Genomic DNA, 16,609 nt, shown 5'->3' with positions numbered 1-16,609 from the left:
AATACTGACTGTGAACGCTGTTGTGATTATACGGAGTCTGTTTAATAAACTTTCATTTGACTTTTAACCTGCATGTCATGGTCACACCTTCGGGTTTCCTTCCACACTTACATGTCCAGGGGTCTGATTAAACCATCTAAGTTTAACTTCATTCCAGCCCCTACAACTGAGGCTTCCTCCCGTCAGCCTAAACCCTCAGTTGTGACACTGAGACGACGACGCGGTTCTCTTCTTCTCCCACTGACTTGCACCCTCCGTGCTTCCGCCTGCCTGCGGTGCCGCCATGGGAGGGCTCTCTGGTGTGGCGCACTGGATACCCGGACGGCTGCGTGATATAAGTGCGGGGAATCGCCTCATCCGCTGCCCTGTGTGGATGCCCGCCTCTCCCCGCTGCCCCCCCAAGGATTGACTGCCCGTGCCTGCTGCATATATAGGGACTGCATTGTGTAGATGGGCCGGCTGTGGGCTGTGGGAACTGCACAATATACATCCCCGCTGTGCTCGTATTTGCTTGAGGTACCTGCTGATGCCTATCTTGGAGCAGAGATCTAGACGTGAGCCCCGTTCCCCGGAGTCGGACCCGTACATGGGCCACTGCGTGGTGAGTACCCGCGCTCATTGACTTGCCCGCCTGGGCTTCCCCGCGGAGGGCTACGGACTGCCTGTTGCGCTCTGGCCCGAGTGAAGGATCCTGCTTTATCCCCCGGCACGCCATATCTCCCTGTGTGCCTGTGACCGTGACGTCCCGGGGCTACCCGCTGGGTGCCTGTGCTGTGATCGGGCTGTGGCTGTGGACGCGGCGAGCGGCGGCTGGACCTCACTGACAGCTAGACGCCCGTGCCGGTTTGCCTGGTTGTCTGAGTAGAGACGGCTGATTGCTCTGACCCAGGGGTACGCTGCTGGTGCTTTCTGCCTCTACTGTGGCAGCCCCTGGACCTTGCTAAAGCTCCTGGACGCTACCGAACTGCCACATATTGGAGCGTGCCTGGTATTATTACCACCTTTGGTTTCTTTGTTATTGTATCCATTTTACATATTACACCTTCCTTCTATTTTTCTCTTGCTGTTCCTCTCATTTCCCCACTCCTCTGATGCTGCCCTTCCTTCCTTACTTTCCCTCTCATTCCCATTCAAATACTATCATATACCTTCCCTTTTTCTTCACACTGACCCAGTGCTGATAGTAGTAATTTTGCTCACTGGCCTGGTAGACACTGCCACCCTGTGGCCGACTGCTACTATTGTGCATATTATCCACCTCGCTGGTACAATATTATTAATTTATACTCTAATTTTATTTAAATTACTTATTACTGCTTTTGCCATCTCACGTACAAATATTCTTTCTACATGTAATATTTTAGACCAGCACTACCTCTTTTATATTATCAGAGTTTGCTGTTAGCTGCCTTGTTGCTAAATAGCTAAGAGGTGTAGGATTTCTATTTAATTATGTGATATTTTACATACCCTCTTGGGGCGATATACTTTACGACTTCAGATGTTTCTCATCTGATACTTCTATTTACTGGTGAACAGTGCCCAATCCTCTTGGATCTTTCCTATTAAACATTCCATAATTGATGGAGAGGTTTCTGAACAGAACTGTATCAGAAAATATGGTCAAAAGGAAGTCACATAAGACAGGTGGTTCTTCCCCTTCTCAATCACAGCCCGTAACGAATATGGATGGGAAGCCCGACCTCACGTCCCACCCTAACACGATCCCCCCAGTGTCCCAAACTGCTAAAGAGATTCTCTCTGTGCTAATGCCCCATATTGATAGGAAATTAGATGAATTTAGGGATTCGTTTCAGTCCACCCTGCGAGAAGTGGCTTTGAATACCTCGAGAGTATCGGAGGTGGAGCAGAGAGTCAGTGATTTAGAGGACATGGTCCACAACGTGGAGTCCTCGGCTGACTCATCCATTGGCATGATTCGGGAACTCCAAGACAAGCTAGATGAACTAGAAAATCGAAATAGGAGAAATAATCTTCGCTTTGTTGGTATCGCGGAACATGTCAAACCCTCCCTATTGGGTGACTTCCTGGCCTGTCAATTAATTCCTGCTCTCCATATATCTGATAAGATGGAATTCCCCCAGGTTGAAAGGGTCCATAGGGTGGAGGCTGAACGGGAAGGTCCTAACCCCCCTCCCAGACCGGTGGTGGCCCGTTACTTTGATTATAGGACGAAGGAAATAATATTACGTGCATATAAGAAACTGGGCAAATTAGTCATTGAAGGTACCCGTATATTGATTTTTCAAGATTTTTCAGTGGCAGTCACCCAAAAACGCAGAGCATTCTCACCGGTTTGCAAATTTCTGGTGGAATCGCAAAAACGCTTTGCCTTGCTCTACCCTGCCAGACTGAGGATCACCGACAATGGCCGCACTCTTTTCTTTGACGACCCAGAAGAAGCCCGCAGGCATTTTCTGTCCCCCCCTCCCCACAGAGTTCACCAGTAACGCTGTCCCAGAGATCTCCCAATCGCTGAATGGGTGTGCAAACACAAATATTGTTTATGTATTTTTACACTGTTCTCAATTTAGCAATGGGGGACGAGGTTCTATTTTCTATTTGCCCCACTTTAATTTAATTTACAGTTATTATGTTATCACTTAGGAGAATGGCTCTCCACATTCTGTTTACTGTCTGTTTTTTGTTGATTCTAAGAGTTGGTCGCAGTGTTGTCACTGTGATCCTCCAGGAAAATTTTTGGCATGAGAAAATTCAGAAAAGGTTATTGAAGCATGATTTCTTATTTCTTGATAATTGTGATGTGTTTAATCTATTATACTTACAAATGTTTATGTTGTATTTTGGCGCAATGATGGCAGAGAGATGGGAACACCTAGCCGAGAATGGGTTTGATGGGCTGTCCTCCGCTGGCTGGGACGGGGGACCCCACAGTGCATTGCTGGGACCGTGTGGTGGACCTACCGCAGTGAAATCTGGAATTGGATGATGGCAAGTAATATACATAATTTACCGTACCTGCCTCCCCATGACTCGATTAAATGCCTGTCATGGAATGTAGGCGGGCTCAATACCCCCATTAAGCGTCAAAGGGTCTTATCCCATCTTAAGAAATTCAGTCCAGACATCATTTTCCTACAAGAAACCCACTGGAGGGAAGGTGATGGCTCCTCCCTCCGCGCTGGCTGGCTAGGTGATTGTTTTTCGGCCTCATTTGTCAACAAGACCAGAGGGGTGGCTATTCTTTTTGCACGACACCTCCCATACACCATTTTGAATGTTGTCCCAGATCCTGATGGTCGATATCTACTGATAGATGTTAAGATTGGAGATGCCACATACACTCTTAAGAACATATACGCCCCCAACACTCAGGTGTCCGAATTTTTAACTAAGGTAACCTTCCAGATACAACAGCGGGAGGCTTTTCCACTAATACTTGGAAAGGACTTCAATACGGTGCGTGATCCGACCCTGGATAAAACTCCAATCCCATCCAACCGACATTCTCCTATCTGGTCTGCACTTGTGAAATTTATACTAGGGCTCCAAGTGACTGATGTTTGGAGACTTTTTAACCCATCAGATAAATCTTTCACTTTCCATTCGGGGGTCCACCGCACGGTCTCTCGTATAGACTATTTTTTAGTGGCGGACTCTCTAATATCCGAGGTGACCTCCGCAAACATTGCTGAGATTCTGGTTTCGGATCACGCGCCGATTGAATTTTCATTTAGGATGCCACGCACAGGTCCTACACACCACACCTGGAGATTTCCTGCATACTTATTCCAATCAGAAAAATTTAAGGAGTACTTGAAACGTAATTGGCTAGACTATGTAGACAACAACATCACACACTGGAATGACCCGGTTCTTTTCTAGGAAGCATCGAAGTCTGTGATGCGTGGTAGTATCATCTCATACGTATCTGGTCGCAATAAGATTCAAAAAGACCAATATCGCTCCCTATCCCATAAGGTGCAGACTACGTTTGCTGAATATGTGGCAGACCCCTCGGAGGAAAAATTAATTATATATAATCAGACTAAATCTGTACTGGAAAATTTTTTACTTTCTCAGGCTCAATCACGACTAGACTACACGAAAAATAAATATTATAGATGGGGAGCTAGGACGGGACGTTTATTGGCCTCATTAACCAAAGGCCATAAGCGAAGAAACCTTATTGTTTCCATTAAAGACACTAGGATTTCTCTTTGTCTGACACGAACATCTGGCATATCAAAGGCCTTTTATGATTACTATTGCAAACTATATTCTGCTAGACCATCGACCCCAGAGTCGTTAGAGGACATTGTTAGGGAGGCCAACTTACCTAGTCTAGATCCAGAACAAACTGACCTTTTGAACTCAGAAATTACTGAGGAAGAAATAAGGTTGGCAATCTCTTCCTTGCACACTGGCAAAGCACCGGGACCAGATGGATTCTCGGGAGAATACTTTAAAATCCTATCTACGGACATTGTCCCGACGTTGCTAGAATTATATCGCACTATCCACAAAAAACGCCCACACTACCCCTCCTTTAATGCTGCCTTTACAACTCTCATCCCAAAGCCTGACCGTGACCCCACACTATTGAGTTCCTATCGTCCTATTACCCTATTAAATGTGGACTTTAAAATTCTATCCAAAATAATGTCCTCTCGACTACAATTATTCTCTTCTTCCCTTTGTTCACCTCACCAATTAGGATTCACCCGAGGCAGACAACTAGTCAAAGGTATTCGAACAGCCATTGCTTCCATTGTTGCTTCCAACAATAATCCCACCGTTCCCAATATGCTCCTGAGCCTAGACGCCCAGAAAGCTTTTGATACGGTATCCTGGCCCTTCTTATTTAAAGTTCTATCAACCAGAAACTTTGGCTCAGATTTTATCAATCTTATACAGTTCTTCTATAGCTCCCCCACAACTCTTCTCTTAGTAAACGGCACAAGAAGTGATCCTATTGTCATGTCTAGAGGCACCCGCCAGGGCTGTCCTTTATCTCCCTTACTTTTTAATTTGTCCCTCGACCCTTTACTCCGTATAATTGATTCTTGGCCCACCCTGAGGGGTATTTCGGTTGGATCGGTGGAAGTAAAACTCACTGCATTTGCGGATGATGTTCTGATATACATGTCTAATCCTAAACATTCCCTCGGGCCATTGCTGGAATTGCTTGACAGGGTGGGATCTCTCTCTGGCTTCTTCATTAACTTTGAAAAATCTAGTGCATTTTATCTTAAAAAGGGTTTTTATAGACCTTTATGGGCGAAGCAACTACCTTTAAACTGGGCTAAAAAGAAACTTCCATACCTGGGAGTTCTCCTCCCCAAGAACATTATAGACCTCTATGATGTAAATATTGGGAAAACACTTTCAAAACTCACAAGGGATCTTGAGGCGATGGTACACTTGCCACTTTCCTTTTTAGGAAGGACGAATATAATAAAAATGATATACTTCCCAAAACTCCTTTACCCACTACAAGTCCTCCCCCTTCTACTTTCTAGACGAGATCTCTTACAAATAACGGCGGCCTTTAGGAAATTTATCTGGAACAACAAGCGCGCGAGGATTGGTCTATTTAAATTAGGTCAGCCTAAAACAAATGGGGGAGTTAACTTTCCAGACATTCTGACGTATAGTTATGCTTCCCATGTTTGTTATATCAAAGACTGGTTGTCTAGTACCCACACCTACGCTGACTCGCTTCTCGAACAAAATTTAATTCCGCATGTGTCCTTGGTAGCTTTTTTACACCTGACTGACGCTGAGATTTCCTCTGACTTAATGATTAACCCCCTCTTAATGACTACGAGGAAAGTTTGGCTGTCTTTGAGACATAAATACAAACATAAACATATATCTAAAGATACAAATGAGGAGAAGGTGCGCTCATAGTGCAGGTAAATATTTTAATGGATAAAACAACACTGTGTACAATCCAGGACAGGTAATTCAAAGACTCGTACCCTGATTACCCACTCTGTGGGCTGATTACCACATGATATAAATGTTTCCACAAGGCTGTCTCAATGATCGCCTACCACAGTCCGGGACAAAGCACCGTATCCAGCCGTGAACACGTCAAGATCCGTCCAGCCACCGTGCCGTGCAATCGACCAGATCAACCAGTACACTTGTGGAGAAAAACGTCAGACAGACCACGCCCCAATGCGTTTCGTATACCACTTCGTCAGGAGGCTGGTCTGTCAATTGTCAAGAGGGATTTTATAGGGGAACGAAGCCGCTCTTGACAATTGACAGACCAGCCTCCTGACGAAGTGGTGGGCTATCTCATTCTATACAAACAATTCCATACCACACTAGACCATTCTTTATATAAAACTGGTATAGCCCAATGGTTGGATCACTTTCCCGACTTAGATGTAGATGGGTTACTGCACATGTTACATTTTTCAATAGCTACGTTCTCAGCTGCTAAATACACAGAAATGTACCTAAATATCTTTCATAGATCTTATATTTCTCCCCACAGGGGTTTCTTGATAGGCCTATTAGCTGACCCTTCCTGTCCCAAATGTGGCCATCATTCGGCTGATCTGTATCACTGTTTCTGGGCCTGTCCACTTCTAAGAAGGTTCTGGCTAGCAGTATGGCGCTTTGCCTCCCAGCATTTAGTGAATTACATTCCCCTTACACCGGAATGGGCCATATTTGGTATCACACCCCCTGGTATCAGAGTTCCCAAACCTGTTAAAAAATTGTTGTTGGCAACCTCATCGGCAGCTAGGAAAGCTATCTTACAAATGTGGGTCCATAGCTCTGCTCCGACACTGGAAATGTTCAGAGACAAACTATTTTTCATTTGTCATATGGATTGGCTGGATGCCTCACTCCAAAAAGAATCTCGCACAGAATCTTTTTTCGCAACATGGGAAAGTTTTATTGAAACACTTCCTACCCATACTAAAGAGGCCATTAGTCTGTGTTTTCGCAACACACTCTGGTATGAAACCAGGATTTTTCTTAGAGACCCTCCCATCGCGTTTGATAGCGCTGATTAGTGGCTATGACGTGTTCCTGTCTCTCTGTAGGTCTATGGAGTATTTACAGATGTTGTTTGGTACCTTATAATATTGTACAGACTGCCCGTATCTATGTTCCTCCTTGCGCCATGTACTATATTTTGTGACTGCTACGTCATGTTTTTTTTTGTTTTGTTCTTCTTTTCTTTGATTGTCACCCATAATATTACTGTGCTTATTGTTACTTTATTTAAAGAAATGCTTCAATAAAGAAAGAAATGTTAAAAAAAAACAAAAAAACTCAGATCGGCTGGCATCCCACACCTCCGACGAACAATGACCCTATTACATATGCAGTTATATTTGGAGACCCAACAGACAGTTTGAGGGGAATTCAAATGTTTGAAATGTCAGTTGGGTGTTTGTTTTTTCCTGTCTATTAGATAGGAAAAAACTGACACCCAACTGACTTTTCAAACAATTGAATATCCCCCATTGATTTTATTGAGATTGTTAATTGATAAAATTTATTTATTTATTGTGTGTTTTAAAATGTTAAGGTGTTGACATCAGAAAGTACGGCACATCTTTCAATGAGCAAGTATCTATAAACAGTTTCATCATTTGTTAGGTAGGATTGATCCTGGATCCTCCACAGAGGGTTTCTTCCCAACACCGGAGACCAGCAGGCTGAGTGTGTCAGGTGACCGTCAGTGACTGGAGAGCATTCACATGCATTTCCCAACACATACATTAGATGTGCTGTTGATGGGGTGTAGTATGGTATACCGGCGACCGGGATCCCGACCGCCGGCATTCCGACATCTAGGCGAGCGCAAATAAGCCCCTTGAGGGGACAGTGGTGCGCGACGCTATTTATTCTCCCTCCAGGGGGGTCGTGGACCCCCAAGAGGGAGAATAGTTGTCGGTATGCCGGGTGTCGGGATTCCAGCGCCAGTATACTGAGCGCCGGGATCCCAACAGCCGGCATGTTGAATACCACCTCTGTTGATGAATGGAACAGTCAATGATAGGGTTATGCAGCGTTACAGAATAAGGTGAACATCTTCAGCAACATAGACTTGCTGGGCCTAAAAAGCAGAAGTTGCACAATGTAGTTTCCATTTGATTGACTCAGTTGGGGTCACGGGTGCAGAGTCCAGTGCTGTGACTCAGGGTGTAGCTTAGTAAGCCCTCGTCATACCTTCTGCTCCTCTAGACACATAGGGGTTTCAGTTGCTGACTCATGATGTTTAAATGTCATATTAGATATAGCATAAAATAACTGTCTTTTGTCAGTGTCAATTCCTCATATCTGAATAATGTTTTGAATGCACTTACTGTTAGTTAACTGGATGCCCTCATGTACATAAGGGCATCCAGTTTTCATGAACTTTAAGGGTTCCTGCATACTGTAGCATTAGAACTACAACCTCAGAGGTCATGTGTTATTTTATGTTCTCATTTAAATCAGGACAGAGTAAGGATATGGGGGCCCGGGGCATTTCAGACAGGGGTGAAACTATTAATGAGGTTGGCAGATGATTTCTCTCTCTCTTTCGTACATACAACATTAATATTGCCCAATTGTTTTTAGATGCACTGCTTATACGGGGTGGTAGTCATGTGACCGCCGGTCGGCTGACCGACAGTCACATGACCTCCTCCGTGAGCCCGACGGCTCACTATCCCGATGGTCGGCATGCCGACCAACAGGGACTATTTCCACTCGTGGGTGTCCACGACACCCATAGAGTAGGAATAGAACCCGTGGCGACCGCAGGTCGCCACCGAGCCCGCAGCGTGGCGAGCGCAGCGAGCCCGCAAGGGGCTTGCTGCACTCGTGCCTCCCCGCCGGGATCCCGGCGTCGGTATGCTGCCGGGATCCCGGCGTCGGTAAGGTGACCGGCGGTCAGGAGACCGCCGGTCACCCGTACTACACCACTTATACGTCCTGTTGGTTACTGCTGAGGGATGCATATCTGAATTGCATGGAGGTTCATGCAATCTCCATAGGCGTCCCTGTGGGTGGGATGTGGGGGGGGTTGCTAACTGCAGTAGGCATGTCTGGAGCATGTTGGTATTAGGGACTACATAAAAAGATCAATGGACATTCTGAACAACCATAGGGATGCTGTTATGTCCAATGGCATGGTCGATGATCTTTGATTGATGGTTACCGCGGCATTAGCATAAAAATGCAGTAGCATAGTTAATAAGGTTGAAAAAAGACAAGTTGTCCATCGAGTTCAACCTGTATTTAGATCCTATACCATTCCGTAAATAACCAGATATGCCCGTACTTATGCAATACAATCTTTTTAAATGCTATATCCTTGGATATTTTTTTCAGTTTGAAATGTATCCAAACCGTTCTTAAATTTAATGACTGAATGCGCCATTACGACCTTCTCTCGTAAAGAATTCCAGATCCTTACTGTGAAGAGCCCCTTGTTTCTTTGGGTATGATATTTTCTTTCCTCTAAGCTCAGAGGGTGTCTGCTTGTCCTTTGTAGAGATCACTTAATAAACAAATCACCTGATAGCTCCATGTATTGTCCCTTTATATATATTTATATATATTCATAGTGGGGGTCATTCCGAGTTGATCGCTAGCTGCCGTTGTTCGCAGAGCAGCGATCAGGCTAAAAAACAGCATTTCTGCACATGCGTATGCACCGCAAAGCGCACGCGCGACGTACTGGTACAAAGGCATTTGTTATTTTGCACAGGTTCTAGCGAAGTTTTCAGTTGCACTGACGGCCGCAAGAAGATTGACAGGAAGGGGGCGTTTCTGGGTGTCAACTGACCGTTTTCAGGGAGTGTTTGCAAAAACGCAGGCATGTCTGAAAAAACGCAGGCGTGGCTGGGCGGGTGTATGACTTCAAATCCAGACACGAATAGGCTGAAGTGATCGCAAGCGCTGAGTAGGTTCAGAGCTACTCAGAAACTGCACAAACTGTTTTTGCAGAGCTCGGCTGCACATGCGTTCACACTTCTGCTAAGCTAAAGTACACTCCCCAGTGGGCGGCGGCATAGCGTTTGCACGGCTGCTAAAACTAGCTAGCGAGCGATCAACTTGGAATGACCCCCAATGTCTCCTCTTAGATGCCTTGTTTCAAGTGTAAACATATTTAACGTAGTAAGCCCTTCCTCGTATTCCAATGATTCAAACCCCTTTATCAATTTTGTAGTGCGTCTCTGAACAATTCCCAGCTCTAGTATATCTTTTTTATAGTGTGGCGCCCAGAACAGTACATAATATTCAAGGTTTAGCCATACCAATGATTTATATAATGGTAGGATTACACTCTCATCCCTTGTCTCAATTCCCTGTTTTATGCATGCTAATATCTTATTTGCCTTCATTGCTGCACTCTGACATTGGGTACTGTTGTTAAATCTATTATCAATGAGCACCCTCAAATCTTTTCTATAACTGTTTCCCCTATATTCTCTCTATTTAATTTGTAGGTTGCATGGTTATTTTTAGTTCCAAAGTGCATGACTTTAGATTTCTCTATGTTAAACCTCATGCTCCGTTTAGTTGTCCAAACTTCCATTTTAAGTAATTCTGTAGGGACTCTGAATCCTTGGCTGAGTTAATTACTCTACATACTGTAGTTTGGTATCATCTGCAAAAATTGATACCATGCTTTTCAGACCTATTCCTAGTGGCTGCGACTTTGTTGCATCTGCTACTGCAGATTCGTCCACCTTTGAATCAGGCCCACTTTTAGTACACAACCCACCACACCCCACAAATAGCAGTAATATACCCGCCATGATATTAATACACTCCTATCCCATTAACATACAGAAACATTAATGCACCCCACCAGCAGTATGCATTAATATGCCCACAACAACACCTCCCTGTATTCTTACCTCAGTAAGCTGCCTGGTCCCAGACATAGGGTAAAGGAGAGAAAAGGGTGTGGCTTTAGGTAGCAGAAGGGGTGGAGTTTCCTTGGGGAGGGAGTAGAGGCATCCTCACCGCAGCCCATTGGTGGCAGTGTGTGACGGACACTTCAGAACAACAGCACTGCAGTCCGTACCAGACCTGATGATGGAAGCAATGTAGCTGCATGTCCTACTAAACTAAGAAAGTTTCCTATGGATCCAGGGGGGCCTCATGTGCCTCCACTTAATGTGGTTCTGATTTAAATATGTTTTATATTTTATAATTATATGATGTTTCTAACGCTTAAGTAAACAAATAAGTTGCTCACAAGTGACAGGTCCTTTGTGACATCCCCTCCTCTGCCTTTTCCATAAATCTTATCAGATTATAGACACAATAATTCTAATTTCTTATTGCCCCTGTTCAAGGCAATAAGAAAATATTTACTGCCCGGATGTATAGAAAAAACCATAGATGCACGTGTGACATACTGGAATCTGAGGGGTTAATGGCTGGGAGTTAGGACCCTGCGGATATCCAGCAGGTAGTCCTGCCAGCTCAAGCAGTAAGAGTGGATATAAAGAAGCCAGGGCGAGGCTAGAAAGACTCTAAGCAAGGCATACATGCAATAGTGACAGAGGAAAACCATGGCTGCATAGCTAAGCGTGTGTGTGTGTGCTTCTTATAAAGCCCTGAGAGACAATAGAAAGGCTGATGCTGACACACTGCTGAACATGAGCTACGTGTGGAGCCAGAGCACCCCTGTGAGTTGTGGCTGGTGTCTGAGGGCCACGTGGAGCCGATTGCTGTGGAGGAGCCAAGCGAACGGTGACCAAAGCCAGACACTGGGAGAGTAAAGCCAGCATGGAGGAGACACTAAAGAGAGCTGAACAGAGCAACACCAAGCTGCACATCTGCTTTACTGATGGGGATCAGTTCTGTAAGTCCTATTTAAGTGAACATATACACTCAGCTGATGCATACAAGTGTATATTGAGACCACAAGCCCAGGGGCATACATGAGTACCTTGTGTTTCCCTTACTTTTAAGCCTGTGCCCTGAAATCAACCTCTTCCTACAAGAGACATTTTGTAGCCTTACACTGATCAGTGCGGCATTTGCAGTTAGGAGCCAGCTTGATAATTTATACTGGTTGGTTGTTTATTGTAAAACAAGCATCTTAAACTCCAATTGCCTACTTTCTTTACGTTTATACTAGAGATGTGTGGCTGGCACTTTTCGTGTTTTGATTTTGGTTCTAATTCCACTTTCGTATTTTGGTTTTTGCTTGGTTTTGCCAAAACCACCCTTTCCGGTTTTGGTTTTGGATCTGGATCATTTTTTTTTTTGGGGGGGGGGGGGGGGGGGGAACCCAGCTAAAATCACAGAATTTGGGGGTAATTTTGATCATACAGTATTATTAACCTCAATAACATTCATTTCCACTCATTTCCAGTCTATTCTGAACACCTCACAATATTGTTTTTAGGCCAAAAGGTTGCACCGAGGTTGCTGGATGACTAAGCTAAGCGACACAAGTGGACAACACAAACACCTTGCCCATCTAGGCGTTGCACTGCAGTGTCAGACAGGAGGGCAGATATAAAAAAAAAACTAGGCCCCAAACAGCACCTCTTGCAAAGATGAAGAAGAGATGCAATGAGGTAGCTGTATGACTAAGCCAAGCAACACAAACAATTGGCCCATCTAGGAGTGGCACTACAGTGGCAGACAGGAAGGCACTTTTCAAAAACAAGGCCCCAAACAGCACCTCATGCAAAGATGTAGAAGAGGTGCAATGAGGTAGCTGTATGACTAAGCCAAGCGACACAAACAATTGGCCCATCTAGGAGTGGCACTGCAGTGGCAGACAGGATGACACTTTTCAAAAACTAGGCCCCAAACAGCACCTCATGCAAAGATATAGAAGAGGTGCAATGAGGTAGCTGTATGACTAAGCCAAGCGACGCAAACAATTCCCACTGGAATTATACAGCAATATCACTGGAATTATACAGCAATATCACTGAAATTATATGGCAGTACTACTGGACATATACTGCAGTATCACTGGAATTATATGGCAGTACCACTGGACATATACGGAAGTGTCAGACAGGATGGCACTTTAAAAAAAATAGTCCCCAAACAGCACATGATGCAAAGAAGAAAAAGAGGTGCAAGATGGAATTGTCCTTGGGCCCTTCCACCCACCCTTATGTTGTATAAACAGGACATGCACACTTTAACAAACCAATCATTTCAGTGGCAGGGTCTGCCACACGACTGTGGCTGAAATGACTGGTTTGTTTGGGCCCCCACCAAAAAAGAAGCAATCAATCTCTCCTTGCACAAACTGGCTCTACAGAGGCAAGATGTCGACCTCATCCTCATCCTCCGATTCCTCACCCCTTTCACTGTGTACATCACCCTCCTGACAGAGTATTAATTCGTCCCCACTGGAATCCACCATCACAGGTCCCTGTGTACATTCCGGAGACAATTACTGGTCAAGGTCTTCCTGGAGGAATTTATAATTCATTTTGATGAACATCATCTTCTCCACATTTTGTGGAAGTAACTTCCTACGCCGATCGCTGACAAGGTTACCAGCTGCACTAAACACTATTTCTGAGTACACACTGGAGGGGGGCAACTAAGGTAAAATAAAGCCAGTCTGTGCAAGGGCCTCCAAATTGCCTCTTTCTCCTGCAGGGTCCACAGGTTATCTACAGGATAACAATGGGATATGATGGTGCGACAGCGGATTGGCACCAAACAATGACAAGCTTTCAGTCCTCCCTGGATGCAACAAGCTCGTCCATATATCCCCGCCCACTGGCTCAGGCAAACCAGTTTTATGTTTGGTGCGGCAGGAGCCAGACCATGGTCACAGGGCTGCTGTTCTTTGGCAGCCCTAAGCTTTATTAATTTATTTTTATAGTCTTACTATGTTTTCTGAGTGATCTTTCCTAACAGCGTTTTACACGCATATTGGAAAGAGTCGCTCCAACAACTGTCCGCTGGGTCGCAACAATGCTTACCCAAGGTACAAGTGCTGTCTCGACGGGCGTCTCTGTCGGATATACTAGCAGATCCAGCAGACGTTACCAGGCTGTGGCCGGAGCACGGGGAGAAGGTAAAGCATCGGATCCACTTAGAAGGGGAATATGGACATAGCCGCACTGTATTGGGAGGAGACTACGAAACAGTAGCTGGCGCACCACCACCATGGGTGCTCCAGCGCTAGGCCTTTGGGATCATAAGGCACCAGGATTAGTATGAGGCTGCGATCCCTAGGGTTGATGTCAGCGGTGGGGAGTTAGACACTTTCCTGGTCGCCCCTCCCCCCAGTTCATGACCAGTTTCCGCGAGTCTCCCGCTATGAACTGATTGCTTCACTTCTGACTCAGACGCTACCACGAGGGGTCTCAGTCGCAGCATAGGCCGCTGCGTCTGTGTACACCAAGCGTTACCGCGAGGAGACCGGGATGCAGACCGGTGCGTCTGCATGCACAGTGCGTTCACTGAGTGTCTGTGTTCACTAAAAGTTCCCAGAGTGGCAGTGTACACTAGTAGCGTCTGGATCCCCTCAGCGTTCATTAACGTATTGATCGATCCTGGAAGTGGGGTAAGTCTCCCTGTATCCCACTCTACTGAGTACGGGTTATAAAGCACTAAATTTCTATCTACTTTTGTAGTATGAAGTTACCTTTAGTGCGTATTGCATATGAGTCTGTGTACATTACTGTGGTTTTCTTTGCAATGCGTCTGAATACGTTAAAGATCTGTATAGAACAGAATGAAGTAATATATACTCCTACATACTTCGAGATGTGTTTGTAGTTGATAATATGCTCATATGACTAATATATAACATGTGACTGACTGCTAGTGTGATTGCTGACTTAATATAAATGATTGTCGGTTGATCTTCTGATCCTCAATGCAGGTGCATGGGTAGGGTCACACATTATATCACTTTAGGAAAAAGTGGTTACAGTCACAAATTGTGTAGTACACTGTGAAAGTGCTGATTATTTATCATGTCTAAGAGCGGCAAAGGTGACACCAACACTCATATATTGTTGTTTTGCAAAAACTGTATTATCCTCTATGATCTGGTACAGGATGGTTTATGTGTAAAATGGTTTGCTGTTTAGCATAATACTTCCCTGATCTACATCAGGTATAGATAGACCCATTGGGGCGATGTTTGCACAGACCTTGTCCAGTTTAGCTGAAAAGTAAATTCTTACACTATTAACCCATGCAGCTCACTACTTGCGGTATATCCCCAACAGCTTCTCCAATAAGACAAGCTGATGAACCGAAGGTAAATAAATCTTCGACTTCACAGACTACACATGATAATCATCAGACTATGAAAGCTCTATATACTCTACTTCAGCATACGAAGAACAGGTAAAAGGTATCAGTTAAATGAAAAAGCTGAATAAATGAGAGCACAAAAGGCTAGTCTGTCAATAAAGGCAGCAGACCCTGGGGTAAAAATAAGGCACCTGTGTTTAAACATCCCAAGGAGACTCTTCACGAGGGCATAATTCAGGAAAAAGGTTTGGGTTACACCCAATAAAATAGAATACCCGGTAAATGGGATTCCAAGTGCCTCCCAAAATAGATATGCATGTCATTGATAGTGCAAAAATCTATATGGCCTCTGCCGTCAAAAGAGGAATAGTTTAAAAAAAAGATCATGTTATCTTTGTCTGGGGCAGTCATAAGGCCAGCCATGACTTCACCTTGCAATCTACGGCTACACCACACTGGATAGGCCCAATCTCACTAGATCTTGGAAGTTAAGCAGTGTTGGGCCTGGCTAGTTCTTGGAGGAGAGACCACCTTGAAATACCACGTGCTGTAGGTACATTGGGCTGAGGTACTGGAAAACAGGTTTTCAGCACCTGCACGTGAGCAAGAATCCCATATAGCTCATATGGACACTAATGTTCTAGGGCATCAGCAATAACAATAGCTGTTCACAGAGGAGTTTGACTTACATACATGGAAAGCTGATTCAAAATCTAAGAAGGTTCTGGAAACTTTGCCTTGGCTGGAAGTTTCTGTTTGGGAAGGAGTTATTCTGGAGTCAGAAACAGACTCCAAGAAGGTCATGTTTCCTTCTACATATAACCCCAAACCTAGGGGTCCGGTTTCGGCCTTGTCGATCATAAAGGAACGCAACAGCCTCAATACAATAAGTTTGGTAAGGCAAAAAAGCAAAGGCAACTAGAGGGCCAGCTTCCAAACCCGAGGTAAGCCATCAGCATGATGGTGCGGACGTCCTTCTGGGGGACTCCAAAAGGATAAGGGGCCGACTTCTTCGGATTGCATAGATCTGGTAGCAGTCTACAAACAGATGCCTAGGTGCAAGAAGCCGTATCTCTAGGTTATACTTTCCCTTCAAGAACCATCCTCCTCAAAGGTTCTTCTGTTTCAGCCCATCTTGGGTAGAGATGTAGGTGAGGGATTTGCGTGAAGCAATTCAGAAAATGTTTTTGTTAGGAATAGTCATTCCAGTAACCCATAAACAATGCGGGGGGGTGGGGGGGGTGGGGGGGTGTTATTCCCACCTGGGTCAAAAACGATCCCTTGCCCCATTCTCAATTTCAAAAAGTCTAAACAGATAAATTTGGGTACCACGGTTCACATGGAGACATGGCACTCCATAGTTTTGTGGGGAGCCAGTAGATTACATGGT

At 44.9% G+C, this 16,609-nt stretch overlaps 1 pseudogene; it reads left to right on the top strand.

Annotated features, from left to right (window-relative positions):
• The first annotated feature begins 15,656 nt into the window (after positions 1–15,656).
• On the top strand, positions 15,657–15,775 carry LOC135052615 (5S ribosomal RNA; annotated as a pseudogene).
• The last annotated feature ends 834 nt before the right edge of the window (positions 15,776–16,609 follow it).

Source organism: Pseudophryne corroboree, chromosome 2 (genome assembly GCF_028390025.1).
Source record: "Pseudophryne corroboree isolate aPseCor3 chromosome 2, aPseCor3.hap2, whole genome shotgun sequence".
Classification (NCBI taxonomy): Eukaryota; Metazoa; Chordata; class Amphibia; order Anura; family Myobatrachidae; genus Pseudophryne; species Pseudophryne corroboree.
This window is presented reverse-complemented; position numbering and strand designations above follow the sequence as displayed.